Source organism: Panicum virgatum, chromosome 9N (genome assembly GCF_016808335.1).
Source record: "Panicum virgatum strain AP13 chromosome 9N, P.virgatum_v5, whole genome shotgun sequence".
Taxonomy (NCBI): domain Eukaryota; kingdom Viridiplantae; phylum Streptophyta; class Magnoliopsida; order Poales; family Poaceae; genus Panicum; species Panicum virgatum.
In genome coordinates, this window is record NC_053153.1 from 61,436,454 (window position 1) to 61,452,530 (window position 16,077).

Genomic DNA, 16,077 nt, shown 5'->3' on the forward strand with positions numbered 1-16,077 from the left:
ACAGGTCTGATAATCTCGAGAACCTAATGTACTATGGCATGTATGTTTTTTAGTAATCCGGATGTGCATGAAGGCATTTCCAAAGCTTAGCGGGAAGGCGACGATTTCTTGCACTCAGGTGATAACAACAGGTGGACGATGCTACAACTCGATCACAGATGAGAACAGCGATCAGGGATGCAATAGACCAACTGACCAAGCAAGCGTTATGTGTTCCACTACTAGGCATCATGTACAAAATATCATACCGTACATAACATTATTCATTATTGACAGTACCACAATATCAGGAGACAAGCTCACAAACAAGGGTGCAAAATCTATGAATTTGTATAATCAAAGTAACAAATTGACATGGAGAATTTAAGTCTCTCATTCGATGCTCTGGGCCACTTGATTCTTGCCTTTCTCCATATTGGAGAGGCACTGAAGTTGCCACTAATTGTAAGAGGTACCAAAAACTATCATCGAGTTGGTACCTCCCTACAAAATTTAAGTAATATATAATTATGGTACCTCTTATTACCTTTCCAAGTACCATAGAAAACTCTAATCCTTCAGGCGCTCCATTGCTCAATTCATTCAGTGAATAGCAGCCAGCAGTAACTAGAGAACTGAAGATGATCTTGGGACAGTCCCCTGCGCCTGTGCTTTGAGGGCCAACTCCAGTTCTAAAAGCACATCTCCCATCGCTGGACGGTGAATACCCTCAGAAGCAAGGCACTTCTCAGCAATTCCAACAAACGTCTCGAGAGACCATTGATCAATGGATCCCTTCAGGTAGGGGTCAACAATCTCATTGAGCTTGCCCTCCTCCTTGCATCGCAATGCCCAATCTACCAATACAGCTTGTTCCTTCGGGAGAGTGGGGTCTAAAATAGACCGAGCACATAGGACCTCCAACAACACACCGCCAAAAGAATAGACATCTGATTTCTCAGTTAGCCGACCAGAGGCGACATATTCAGGGTCCAGGATACCGCCACTGCCAATGACCCTTGTCATCTCGTTCGTTGATGGACCAGTCTTGCACAGAGCAAGATCTGTAAGCTTGGCAACCCATTCCTTATCCAGCAGAATGTCTGTCGTCTTCAGGTTACGGTAGATAACCTGTGATGCGTGAAGGCAGTGCAGGCCCCGAGCTGCACCAATGCAGATCTCCAGACGCCGGTTCCAGGTAAGAGGTGGCTTCTTTGTTCGATAGAGGTGGTCACGCAAACATCCATGGGCCATGTAGCTGTAGACGAGAATCATCTCACCCATCTCATAGCAATAACCGACAAGTGGCACAACATCTCACCCATCTCTATCTCGGTATGAAACTCATCCTCACCGTGCGTACAGTCCGGATCACGGCGCTTGATAGCCACCTCAATTTTCCTCCATCAATCTTGCCACGGAAAACAGGACCAAATGCACCCTGACCAACAAGGAGTGACCAATTAAGGTTGTTTGTCGCAGCCTTCATCTCTGCAGGCGAGAACTGTTGGCACAGGCCTGATGGCAAAAATTTGGCAGGGATGGTAACTGCTGCTGGAGGCGCTGGCTTGCTCTTCTTTACCCAAGAGAACAGATCTACTCGGTGTTGTCCTTGATGCTGATGTAAAGCTTTCCTTAGTACCCGAAGACGTTCCACAACATCAATCATCTCCGGACGTTTTTCCCTTTCCATTATTAGGCATTCACCTGCTATCTTTGCAACTCCTTGAACAATCTTCATAGTATTCTTGCTTGCAATTTCAGCAACAAACATCTCTCTCGGCTCTCGCACCTCTGGTCCCCCTTGCAAGAGCATTGGTAAATGCAGACACAATGTTGACGTTGTCGACTACTGTTATTGCCTTTTTCCTGGCAATCAATTCAAGGAGGACAACTCCAAAGCTGTAAACATCACTCTTCGAAGTGAGAAGCCCATCGCGAGCAAACGAAGGGTCCATGTAACCAATGCTCCCTACCACATTCTCCGTATAGAGTGTCTTATCTGTGTTGACTAGTCTTGATATTCCAAAGTCCGTCAATTTTGCATGAAACTTGCCATCTAATAGTATGTTAGCGGGTTTGATGTCGCCATGGATGACATGAGTATACATGTGAGAATGCATGTATGCCAACGCTTCTGCACATTCAATGGCAATCCTAAGTCTTACATCCAAAGGGATGGGACTATTGTCATGGTGAAGAGCATCACTCAGGTTTCCATTAGCGATATACTCGGTAACCATCATAAGGGCATTTTCCTCTACACAGTAACCAATGAGCCTCACTACGTTTTTGTGGTTGATTTCACGATGGACGGCCAACTCTTTGGCGAAGTTTTCTTTCACATTATGGATAATCACTGCAACCTTACTTTGGCCCTCAAGAACTCCCTCATAAACTTCTCCAAATGCACCTCTTCTGAGAATAGTGTTGTAGTTGTCAGTTATTATTTCTATCTCACCTTTTGTGAAGCATGTTATGCTATGATTACTATGCACCATCCATTTCGATCTGTCAGCCCCTTGGGTAAGTTCCATTACTGTATTTTCTTGAGGATTCCTGTGAGTTAGATTGGTAAGTAGAACAGTCAGTGTTGGGTAAACTACTGGACAACTACTGAAGGTGATCATGAAGAATATATAACAGAGTCAGTTCCTTGACAAATGAGTAGCACCTCTTCTGATATTTATTCCAAAAACAAATTAAAGAAATGATGGAGACATCTTGACCTACAAATAGTTTCCAGAGTATTAGTTCAGGTTCAGTCTAACACAGATTTGAACAGTGCAAGGGCAGCTTCAAGTATCTAACAAGAAATATCTAGTGATTTGTGGCTAGATCAGCTGTACGCGGGATGCCCATTGACTAACATTGTTGTGATTTGTATGGTAAACACTTTGGTCATAACTGATAGTGGCATTGTCTTTGGGCACTTGGTAAATTTTACAAAACCACATGTCTATCGCATGTTTTGTTCGCGCCTAAAATTGCCACGCTTAACTTCAGTCATGCCATCAATTTTTAGGCAGCTGTTTTGATTGATTTGATTGCAACAAACCGACAACCGTGGTGACCTACACTTTGTTAGCCCCCTGGACTATTTGTCATACCCTCACTTTCTTGATTAACTTTGCCACGCTTGTGGCTAGAATTTCTTATAGGTTAGAGTTGAAAGACGGGATGGATGGGATAACGGTCAGAAAATGAATTATTAAGTGGCAGTTGCAATACTATTCTTAAATCAATTAAAAATGACTAGTTTTATGCTTTGCTGAAACTGGAAACTATCAACGATTCTGGATAGTAGAGGAATTCTCCACACCGTTCAGTTTTCACAATCTAAGAAGGCAAAATAGTCAAATTCGTCCCTGAACTATGGTGCTCAGCTCAATTTGGTCCCTGAACTATGAAAACGTCCAATTCAGTCCCTGAACTATCCTAATTGGTCCAACTTCGTCCTTCAATCCAACGTGGCACGCCACGTAAGCTCCTCCAGTCACCGTCCAATCAGCTTGGGGTGTGAAATACTTTTTTTACCCTCCATCCATAGAGCAGGTTTTAATTTAACACAGGCAGCTTCCAGCCCCATCCTTCAGAAGCTCGCTCGCAGCACCCCCGCGCACCATTAGGATAGTTCAGGGACTGAATTGGACATTTTCATAGTTCAGGGATCAAATTGAGCCGAGCACCATTGTTCAAGGTTGAATTTGGCTATTTAGCCATCTAAGAACAAGTGATAGTCGGTGTTGAGTTGAAAGTTCTCGGAAGTTTAGAGTTGAAATCTACTGCATTCAAGTCCTTGGTTTTACCATTTTGAGTTGTAAAGTCATCATGTATTGAAACAAAAGTTGTAAAAAATTTCGTTGGAATTCTCAAATTGGATCTGAATTGTGTAGAGATAATATGGTAGCAGCAAAGTAGAGAGAAGGAACTTTTTAGTAAAATCCATCAGATGATGCGAGAAGGGCAGCTACCTACCCATACATAAATCAGATACTCATATATAAAAGGTTGAACTTTTTTTTAATGTTTGCCCTTCAATTGACAACCGAAAAAAATGTTGCTGCTGAAACAACAGCAAAGTCGAAGCAAAAAATCGAAGGCGCAAGTCGAAGCAAAGAATTTAGTCATATACCAGGCAAAAATAGAAATTCTGACTCAATAAAACTGGAAATATGCGCATACCGTATAGCCGAGTTGAGGAAGACGTACCTGGTGGGCGTGAGTTTGCTGATACCGCGATCCTGAGAGTGATGGGTTTGCTGATAACAAGCAAGATCTCTCTCTTTCTCCTGGACGATCAGAGATGAAGGGTGAGTGATTAGCTGTACCAGGCAGAAACCTGTGCTGAAAGGATCGACGCGGAAGAGACACCTTCTTACAGTGCGGTGCCGGTGTGGGTGTTGCCGCTTGGAGTGCCGCGTCGCGTCTTCTGCAGTGGGAACTTGTTGAAGTGGTTGGTTGGAGGGAGATTTGTCGCCACGGCGATGGTGGCGGGCGGAGCCAGCACGGCGAGGAGTCGAGGACCCTTCCCTCCACGCGCAGTCGCGCACTACTCATCTTCTCTTCTAAAACACGATTCCGGTGTCATTCCTTGGCCTCTCGTCGCGCCACGTCACCCGAAAAAAAAAATCGGCCGTTGGATCGAGCCATCGAACGGCCATGGCAACGCCCTCCGCCGCTGCAGTGCTCCGCCGTCGCCCGAGCCCCGCCGCGCAGGGGATGGCCTCCCGACGGCGAGACGGACCACCGCCGCTTGCTCGTCCTCGCCCTCGTGGCCACCGCTGCCGCGCCCAAGCCTGGAGAGAGAGAGGTAGAGAGAGAGAATGGGGAGGGGCCGAGGGAGGGGAGGGGCGCGGAGCACAACGACGGCGTGCGCAGCCCTCGCCCGCGCTGGCCGCCGCTGCGCAGCCCGCCGACCCGCTCCGGCCGCCCGCCCGCCCGCCCGCCGTGCAGGGGATGGGGATGGAGTGAGCAGGGAAGCCCGATCACGCCGGCGAGATGGCCCACCGCCGCTTGCTCGTCCTCGCCGTCGCGCCCACCGCCGCTGCGGCCGAGCCCGGGGAGAGAGTGAGAGAGGGAGAGAGATAATGGGGAGGGACCGAGGAAGGGGAGGGGTGCAGAGCACAACGGCGCCGCGCGCACCCCTTGCCCGTGCCGGCCCGCGGACCGGCCGCCGCCGCGCCACGCGCGGCCCGGCCTCCGCGCCCCGTGAGGCCTGCTCCTTGCGAAGGAGGCCCGCCGCCGCCCGCTGCTCGCCGTCGCTCCCCTCCGCCGCCGGCCTCGCACGCCATCGGCTGCCCTCGGCTCCGCCGCCGGGAGGGCGCAGGGGAGTGGGGGCCGCCGGAAGGGAGCAGGGAGGAGGCGTGGGGAGAGGGAGAGAAAATGGAAGGGAGGAAGGAGGCCATTGGTGGCAGCAGATGGTAAAAAAAATCCTAACACGTGGGTCCGGAGGTCCGGAGCAGGAGAAATATAGGGTGTTTAGTTGGTGAAAAAGTTTGAGTTTTGGTACTGTAGCACATTTCGTTGTTATTTGACAACTAATGTTCAATCATGGTCTAATTAGGTTTAAAAGATTCGTCTTGTCTTAATCAGTTAAACTGTGTAATCAGTTAAACTGCATTTAATACTCCATGTATGTGTCCGAAGATTCGATGTGACGGGTACTGTAGAAAAAAGTTTGGGAACTAAACGCCCCCTATAGTATGACGAGTGCGGGATAACCTGCGAAAAAAATTATGCTGAGAAAATAAATTGACCAATTCGCCTCACATACATTGTAAAACGCTTTCACACTTCCTTTGCACAAATGCTTACATGCGATTCGTGGTACTTATGATTCGAACACAAAAACGTCTTCAAATTAAAAATTGCTCAACACAAAATGTTGCTTATAATTTTAAAACTAACACCTTCATTATATAGTACAATTTCAAATTCAAAGCGCTTTTATAGTTCATCCACATAAATATTTATGTAGAATATACAATTTCAAATTCAAAGGGCTTTTACAGTTCATCCACATAAATGTTTACATAGAATCCACTCTACCTACTATTCGGACACTCAAACGTCTTTACATCAAAAAGTTTTCTAATACAAAAATCGCTCAAAATTTCAAAACATAAAGCTTCGCCATACAATACAATTTTAGATTCAAAGTATTTTTATAGTTCGTTGGCATAAATGTTTATATGGACTGCCAAATTTCATGATGATTGAAAATTAAACTCCACCCAATAAACAATTATAGCTCTCTTACCACCACGCTAAATATAACAAAAAAATAGTTCCATTTCCATACCCAAAATAATATATTATTTAAATAATTGCATCACAATAATATAAAGTATGAAATATATACTATTTATATGTTATGCAGACTATAACACCTATGCGAAAATAACAAAACGATGAATTCGTTTTATCTACGTTGCTTAACTAAAGCCTGCATCAACCCTAATACTAAGGCGTAGAATAAGAGCCCACCGCGGCAAATCAAAGTTGCTCAGAATTTCAAAATCTACAGGTTTATTATAAACTACAATTTCACATTCGTTCATCCGCATAAATGTTAATTCACACCGGTTTCGCACTTTGTTTGTACAAATACTTACATGCAATCCATTGTACCTACGATTTGAACACCAAAACGACTTCAAATAAAAAAGTATTTAAAATAAAAGTTGCGCAGAATTTCAAAATCCACACCTCTATTATATACTACAATTTCACATTCATTCATCCGCATAAATATTTACGTAGGATCCATCCAATCAATAACTCACACACTAAAACGTCTTTACATCAAAAAAAAAGATTTGAATACAAACATATCTAAAAATTTCATAGCTTACATACTAAAACTTCACACGCATTTAAAAAAACTTAACATAATCTACTCTACGTTAATTACATACTGGTCCAATAACTTGGCTGCGCAGGCTTTCTAGTGCCTGACGAAATGCCTCAACAACCTCCTTGGTCAATGGTCAATTGGTCATGGCATCGTCAAAGGCAGGCCGACCTTCCTGTTGGGACACTATCACAACTAGTATGGTGCACGTGCGGCACGCACGTGCTTAAAAAACAATGTTGCGAAAAAAATAACCACACTAAATTTTAGTTGCAACAAGGTCAAACTTTGTATCTATTTCTCTGTGTCAGCCAACTCTATTCGAGATAAGAGGCCAAAAGGTCATAAACAAATGTTATACTTCTGGACTTCTTGACCAATCTTGTAGAAGAGAAGTAGCTCACCAGAGGGAAGCTGAAACAGAATCGGATTCCACATAGGCACCCCGAATTGCTCATCAGCCACTACCAGAGGATATCAGTGACCACCCTAAATATGTAAGATATTTTAGTAAAAACAGATCTTCTAGGTAAAAAAACAAACATAAAAAAATTGGGTATACTGGATGAATTAATTGAACCCAAACTATATCACTGCAACCAAATTTTGACACCCGGAGCACCTTCCATGGATCCACCAAAATATGCCACCAAAAAATAGCCTTCATCAATCTGATGAGGCAAAATTCATGTGTGAGTGTGAAGCGTCCCCTCATAAGAGAAGACTTAAATGTGATACAATATAAGTCCCAGGAGGCTGATAACAGATTTATTACATCAGATGGTACATCACCGTACAACTCTACGCAGTAATGGGCAGTGAAGTGCCACTATCGCGAGGACAACAACTACAACCCAAAAAAGAACGTGAAGCACGAAGAAGTCATCAGAGTCTTGCGCCATACGGAGCTCCTGCGGGTGACCCTATCCACAGGAAAGGTTGGGTGCAGAACGGAACCCCTACTCAACGTCCTCGGGAACAAAGTCTGGATCTTTCTCTGTAAAAATTAAGTAAGAGGTAAGTACAAACATACTCAGCAAGTCCAACCACACCCACGGAGGGGGTATAAACAGAATACATGCACAGGATAGATCAAGGATAAGGCCAGTGTTTTATTTGCGGAAAGCTAATTTTTATGCATGGGTTTATTTGAAAGAAAGGGGTTTTCAAAGTAATTATCTTGCGCCGAGTAACACGTAGGGTTGATCCACACAGGATCCCAGTTTATAAGTTGCTACTGGACTCCCCGTCCGCCGTAGCACACGACACAGCTGCCGGACACTCTTTTCAAAATAACTCATGCCATCCCAACCATTCCTAGAAGAAATACTAGTTGTGTGACCAAACCATAACTCGCCCAGTACCGTGGGCACGACTATTCAAATAGATTTTATACTCTGCAGAGGTGTGCAACTTTACCCACAAGCGGGGTACCACATCACGATCACCGTAATGTCGGTGCAGATCCCAACAAAGCCATTACCCACCTTAGCTAGACCTGACTCGCCACCACGGGATCCACCAAGAGGCCATTGACCTATCTCCGAGGTTTAACCGGAGCATAAGTCACACAGAGCTTATCCCTTCTCCTTAGTCACCCGTTGGTCTCAGCTCTCCTGATGGCTATCAGACTAACTAGTGGGGTTTATGCTAAGCCATTGCCACATACAACGGTCGAGTGGTTTGCACGATGGTTGAGTTAGGCAAGATGACACATCAACTCGGTTCTTAATTGTGACAAGATGGATATCTCCCAACCTTGCTCAACCACACAGGTACGAGCACACCTTTTGGCAATTCACACAGAAGTGCCATCCATCTCATCTTTCTTTTGGTTTCCAGAAACTCCACATTTTTTCTTCCCACACACTCACGCATTTTTCTTTTATAAAACAAGTGGTACCGTGTTCAAGGTCCTAAGCATTCTAGTAGCGATTAACATCCAAATAGAATAGATCATATTTAGACGTTAATCTAGGTGGTCAAGGAATGGTCATAACAAATTAAGGGGTGGCTATCCAACCGGGTTTTAGCAGCAAAACAACATGCAGTTTTGAAAACAGGCCAATAGGTTGAGTTTATAAAACTGAGACAAAACATGCATCAAAAAATGAGATTGAACTTGCCGTTCTCAAAGCCTTCCGGGAAGTCCTGATCGAGGTACTGTCCTCCGGGTTCGGGGTCGCGGTACTGGTCCTCGCACACTTGCTCGCGGTACTGCTCGCCGACGGGTTCTCCCTCGTTCATACCGTGATCTACGACGCATACAAACAAACACATAATAAAGAAAAAGAAATAAAAGTTTTATCATTGAGCTCGAATCGGGAACAATTAAGATATAGAGGTAGGAGTAATATTTTTGGGTGGTTTTCTTATGGCACGACCGAAACTATATTAGAAATGGTGTGGTAAAGTTTCGGGGCAAACGTAGGACTTTTGGCGCATGAAATGATAGGTCGAAGAGGGGTTTAGGGCTAAACCGGGGTTCAAGGAGAGGTGAAAATTGGATGAATGGATAGTATATGATTTTAGAAGAATTTAGGAAAAAGAATCAATGAAATCGGAATTTGGATGGGTGAGATATTGTAGTTGTAATATTGGATGTTTAAATAATTCCGAAAATAGAATAACAAAAATGAAGGGAAGTTTCACGGGCTTAATATCAGTGAAAGATGTGTTTTGGGCTGGTTGGGCTATTATTTGCTTGGGCCTATAGTGAGGTGCTGGACCCAAAAAGCTTACGAGCCTTCATCTGCTCACGGGAAAGTTACAGGGCGTCGCCCCTTTTCTCTGCGTCGCCATGGCCGTGGGCTCGAGCTCTCGGAGCTTGGCCGGAATGGCGCTCCCGGCCTCCGTTCTCGAAGCGGAGGGCATGGGGAGAGAGAGGAGAGCGAGGGGATTCTGTTCCGGGGACTTCAGGCATGGGAGAGGGTGTGGAAGTTGGTCCGCGACGGGCGGCCATGGTTGCTGTCCCGGGAGCTCGTGGGTAGCTCTGCTCGGGCTTATAGGTGCGGCTTGGGAGAGGTAAAGGAGGGTGTGGGGTTGCTCACCGTCGAAGCAATCGAGCTGTGATGGCCTTGTGGAGGAGATCGACGACGGCGTTCGTGGCTCTGTTCATGGAGCAGGGAGAGAGATTGAGAGAGACAGAGAGCTGGCGGCATGGTGCAGCTCGCGGAGCTCGGTGGGGGCGAGGAGAGCAGACTGGGGCGCTTTTTATAGGCGAGGCGAGGCGGTGGAGGAGGGGGGCCGCGGTGGTGGCCGGCCGGGCAGCTCTTCAGAGCGCTTTCAATGGTGTGGGGGCAGCTCTAGCTGCTTGCGGGCGTCGCGGAGCGGCGCAAGCGTCGAGGGCGTCGGCGCGCAAGGAGGGGTGGCGCAAGTGGAGGAGGGTGGAGGGGGCCGGCTGCTGTCCTCGGCGTCGAGCCCTGCTCGCGAGCAGTGCGAGCTCGAGTGGCGAGGTGGCGGTGTTGTGCCTGTCAACGGGCGGCGCGGCGAGCACAGAGCGATGGGATGGGTCGAGCAGCGGCGAGCGGCGCGGCGAGCATCCCGGCAGGTGGAGCACGTGGGGGCGGCCGGGAGCAGGGGCGCGCGCGTGCGGCGTGTGGGGCTCAGGGCGTGTGCAGGCAGAGCAGGAAGAAGAAAGGAGAAAGGAGAAGGAGGGAGAAAAAAGAAAAGAAGAAAAAGAAAAAGGGGAAAAGGAGAAGAAGAAGAAAAGAAGAGGGAAAAGAGAGAGAGAGCGGCGGTCGGCGGAATTCGCGGCGACGGTCGACTACGCGCGGCGGTTGGGCGTAGCGCAACGCGCGGGACGAGGAAAAAAAAGAGAAGGGACGGCGATTGATTTCGGTGCCGGGTCGGCGGGATCGCCGGGAAAGATTACGGGGAATTTGGAGTTCGGACAGGAAGGGGTTTAGGAATGATTTGAGCTCAACGATGAAAAAAGATTTTGAAAATTATTTTTAGCGCGTGATTTATCTTGGTAAATTTTTCGGGATGTTACAGAGTGATACCCATATCTTCTTTAAAATACTATTACAACTAGAGGCCATGTACCTGTACAATAGTGGAAGCATGACAGCTATTGAAAGGGGCACTCCTAGCAGGAAATGTGAATTCTTCCTTCAAAATGCTCCATCCAGACGTCACATTTGAAGTAATGTTGGTAATATTTTGGGTAATCTCTGCAAACCTCTTTCCATTATCCACCTTTCTGTAATCTCAAATTTAGCATCTACATCTTGTCAGGTGCCAACAAATTTCAAAAGTTTAAACTGTTGAGTTACTTGGCCATCAACAAAGGAATCAGAGATTTGAAATTGATAGGAGTCTTCATAAAGTAAATTCATAATTAGTGACAGCATTCAGCATGCACACATGTGGCACGTGTTTAAAAAGCAAAATTACTTAAAAAGCAAATGAACTACTAAAATTATCATAAATAAATTTGGTATGTGTTGCTTCTTAGGGAATTCATTAATTCAAATATCACCACCCTAGTTACAATCATAAATATTTTCATAACTTACACGCAATTAAGTATGGGGAGCAAAAATTGTTTCTATTTTTGTTACATCTCCACACAGGCATGAATCACAGTGACAACTGCAAGAAAGGAAGATATTGTTGCTGCAAAAGAAAATGCTTAAAAGATTGTAAAAAAAAGTTGCCTGTGGAGGGGGGTAAGGGCCCTCATCGGGCTCAACACACGAGGAACCTAAGGAATGGACTCGATCTGCAGACCCGTACCGATAGCATGGCAAAGTTACAAATGATTTCTCAAGTGTGCGTGTTTCAAAATTTCGAAACAATAGCGACAACCCACGCTTATAAGCTGACCGCGCATGCCTTGTGTTGGCGATGTAGGACAAAACCCCCACCTCTGCATGCAACTTGCTGGCATGCATCTAACCAATGCATCCCGCTGCATATATCCTGGGGTCAATCAAATTCAACCTGCATGGCATGGAATTCTCGAACCCCCCTGGATCACTTCGGAAACACCTTATGCAAATATGGCCAGAATACTCAACCTACAAACCTAAAAACTGCAGCCAAAGGCCTTATAATTCCAATGCTAACTATCGAACTTAGCTTTAAGAGAACAACCAATAGATGAAAAAATAACTTTATTTAGGAGCAGAAGAATACAAGAAAATGAAGCAAAAAATTTGAAAATAGAAGAACAAAAGATATTATCCCGCTTGAGCCTCACCTTGGAACCTTTGACCACCAACTAACATTCCAAACGAGAGGCTCAGTCAAGCTTGCCAGTGTTTGAATCCAAATGCATGTGCAAAGTAAGTGACCTGCAACTAACGTAGTAAAGCAATATTATCTGTGAGCAACATGTCGGTGAAGAATACCCTTCCGAATGAAGAAGTATTACAACAGCCCAAAGTAAGAGACGTTTCAATGCGATTACGACGAGACAACAATATTGATTCGTTCATTTAACTTTGGACCAGCCATCCCATCAAACACAATTACAGGACTGTCTAGGCTACCCTTTACACCTTTACAGTTCAGTTTGTGGACGCCTAGCCTTCGGTCATGAACTAAAGGGGATTGCTTGACCGCGCGCCTCCATCTGGTTGCTCCTCCCCTCCAGCCCTCGTGTCCTTGCTGCCGCCGATCTTGTTTCTCGAGCGTCTTGTTCTGGGATCTTGCTGTGCCTTCAGCCTCACCCTTCAGCTCCACGCTCTGTTCTCTCACCCCTAGGAGTCTACACTCTTCAGATCTTCAAAGGCACAGGGTGTTTAGGTTGTATAAGGTCAAGGTAAATGTTAAATGTGTAACATGCAACATAATTAGAATGATGAATGCTTTATTTTCAAGAGTAAGATTAAAGAAAAGCTATATTCCCCAATTAAAAAATTAAGAATAATTTTATCTAATAACTGAAGCGAAGTACAAGCAACATCAAGATAGTGTTGTGTAAGTAACCACCTGCAGTGACATTACTACACCATCTCTTATCTCTGGTTCACTAAGAGGCTCATCTCCTTCAATATCGACGATGTAAACAAAGTGAGGCGCCAATGCTTGGTTCAATAAGAGTTAAAGCAAGCTTCTTTAACTGAACACGTAAACAAGAAGTAAAAAATGTAACAAATTAGAAGAAACAATGATACACTGTCAGAAGAAATTAGTTCTGTTGTTATGGTGGGTCGTGTATATGAGAGGAAGAACCGTGGCTAGAGAAGTTAGGGGTACAGCCACGTCGTGGAAGTTTAGATTTGCGTGTGTGTGTTTGAATTTCAAATTACTGTCAGTTGTGTAATAGACTCTACATCTACATAATTGCTAATAAAGGAAGTTACGCTGGAGATCATTCTGATCTCTGGGCGCCTGGGTCCTTGCCTGTGTTGTTCCTGTGTTCGTGTTACTGCACTCTGGGTCTGCTAGACTCCGGCTGCCAGGACGGCGTCTCACCCTCACCGACGCTGGGAGCCGAGTCCCCGGCCGCCCGTCCACCACGACTACGCCCTCCGCCGCTCGCACTCTGACAATCTGGTATCAGATATGTCGAGTTCGATCCCGAGCGCCTCCGTTCACGCCGCAACCGCCGCTGACATCTTGGCAGCAGCCACCGCGGCCACACAACCCAGCACCACTCCGGTCGCCGCGTTCGTTGCAAGCACCGGCGCACCACCACCCATCTTCTCCCAGCCGCCCGCCCCTGCTGCCACATCGCCGGCAACCGCCAATGCCGGATCGGCGCTGGACACCTTGACGGTGGCAATCAATAGTCTGCAGCGCCAGATGGGGCAGTTCGCCACCCGATTGACCGACATTGAGCGCCACTCACCGTCCCCCGGCGAATCCCAAGTCCCGTCGATGAGCGCTGGGCCTTCCTTCGCTCCTCGCCCACCACCCTCCTCCCAACCCTACAGACTGCCAGGCTATGGCGGCATCCCAGCGCCGCCGCCTGAACCGTCCGTGCTCATCCACAACACCAACAAGTCGCCCCGTTCCCATCACGCAAATCCACAGGCTGGGTCTGCTAGACTCCGGCTGCCAGGACGGCGTCTCACCCTCGCCGCCGCTGGGAGCCGAGTCCCCGGCCGCCCGTCCACCACGACTACGCCCTCCGTCGCTCGCACTCTGACAATCTGGTATCAGATATGTCGAGTTCGATCCCGAGCGCCTCCGTTCACGCCGCAACCGCCGCTGGCATCTTGGCAGCAGCCACCGCGGCCACACAACCCAGCACCACTCTGGTCGCCGTGTTCGTTGCAAGCACCGGCGCACCACCACCCATCTTCTCCCAGCCGCCCGCCCCTGCTGCCACATCGCCGGCAACCGCCAATGCTGGATCGGCGCTGGACACCTTGACGGTGGCAATCAATAGTCTGCAGCTCCAGATGGGGCAGTTCGCCACCCGATTGACCGGCATTGAGTGCCGCTCACCGTCCCCCGGCGAATCCCAAGTCCCGTCGATGAGCGCTGGGCCTTCCTTCGCTCCTCGCCCACCACCCTCCTCCCAACCCTACAAACTGCCAGGCTTTGGCGGCATCCCAGCGCCGCCGCCTGAACCGTCCGTGCTCATCCACAACACCAACAAGTCGCCCCGTTCCCATCACGCAAATCCAATTCCCCCGCTTCCCATCCGCCATTCCACAACTTCCTCAGCAGCTTCCCCATGAACCTCCTTCTGCTGATGACGACAGTCTCAGCGTTCCACGCTACCACAAACTTTCTTTCCCCACCTACTATGGAAAAGATGACCCCCTCGGCTGGCTCAACAAATGTGAGCACTTCTTCAGAGCCCAACGCACCAGAGAAGTTGACAAAGTTTGGTTGGCATCCTTCCATCTCACAGGGATTTCTCGGCACTGGTTCTATATGCTTGAACGGGACGCTGGCGACATCAATGCCATCACATGGTCTGCTTTCCGATCATTATGCCAGCAGCGCTTCGGGCCGCCCCTTGGAACAAATCACCTGTTTGACCTTGCGCGACTCCAATTCCGCGGGTCAGTCTCTGACTATCAAGAGGCGTTCCAAGCTCATTTAGCACATGCTGGCTACTTGACTCCAGAGCAACAGGTTCAGCTATTCACTGGTGGACTACCAGATCCAGCCCACACCGATGTCGAGCTTCAAGCACCAGCTGACCTGGAGCGCGCCATGGCCCTGGCACGAGCATATGAACGCCGAGCAGCGACCGTCCAAGCCATCCCACCCCGCACCAACCAACCTCCCCAGCGTCAAGTACAGAACTTCCCATCAGCTTCAACACCTGCAGCACCATCGCAGCAGCTGGCCATTATTGTAGGAAGGATAGAATTGGTGTAATGGATGAATTGTATTAGCCTGAGCCTTGGGGCTGAATATATAGGGGTACATGACTTGGAGGGCAAGAAGCCTCTCCTACAGATCTGGTAGGATACGGATACAATCCTAATCTACCTAATATAGAGATATCTCTAATATACTCTAACAATTATGCCATCCACAAACCCCCCTCCCAGACCGTTCAAGAAACTATCACCACAAGAGATGGCCGAGCATCGACGCCAAGGGCTTTGCTACAACTGTGATGAGCCATATTCATGGCCACAAATGCCCCCGGCTGGTCTACCTCGAGGTCACAGATTTCGATGAACATGATAACAATGTTTAGACTGAATAAGAAGCAAATGAAGAACAGCCACCATTGATCTCATTACACGCCATTGCTGGAATTTCAACAAATGAGACAATGAAGGTTTATGTCACCATTGGAGGGTACCAGCTAGTTGCACTACTCGACTCCGGATCAACAACCAATTTCATCAACATGGCAGCAGCTCAGCAAATAGGACTGCACTTTCATGACAGCTCAGGGGCAAGTGTCATCGTAGCCAACGGGGACAGGGTCGCATGTCGTGGATTGGCACGAGATGTGGCCACATGCATCGGTGACGAGTTCTTTGCCTTGGATTGTTATGCTATTCCATTGGATCATTATGATATGGTCCTGGGCATTTCTTTTCTCAAGAGATTGGGACCAGTATTGTGGGACTTTGATGAATTGTGCATGTCCTTCTGCTACCGTGGGCACAAGGTGCTTTGGAGAGGATTGGGGTCTCCAAGGAAGGATTTTCCATCTACTAATCATCTCCACACCATCACAAACCAGGATCAGCCACTACTAGATCAACTCCTGACATCATTCCAGGATGTGTTTGAACCACCCACAGGACTGTCCCTAGCACGAGAATGTGATCACCGTATCCACCTTCTGCCAAACACAGCACCAGTGG

At 47.4% G+C, this 16,077-nt stretch overlaps 1 long non-coding RNA gene and 1 pseudogene across 1 annotated transcript; both read right to left on the reverse strand.

The window, feature by feature from the left end:
• Positions 1-222: 222 nt before the first annotated feature.
• On the reverse strand, positions 223-4,892 carry LOC120690659 (annotated as a pseudogene).
• Positions 4,893-7,403: 2,511 nt separating this feature from the next.
• On the reverse strand, positions 7,404-11,065 carry LOC120693205. Its single transcript, XR_005682923.1, has 2 exons — positions 10,883-11,065; positions 7,404-7,506 (listed from the first exon to the last, which is right to left on the reverse strand). It is a non-coding gene; the product is annotated as an uncharacterized LOC120693205 (long non-coding RNA).
• Between the last annotated feature and the right edge of the window lie 5,012 nt (positions 11,066-16,077).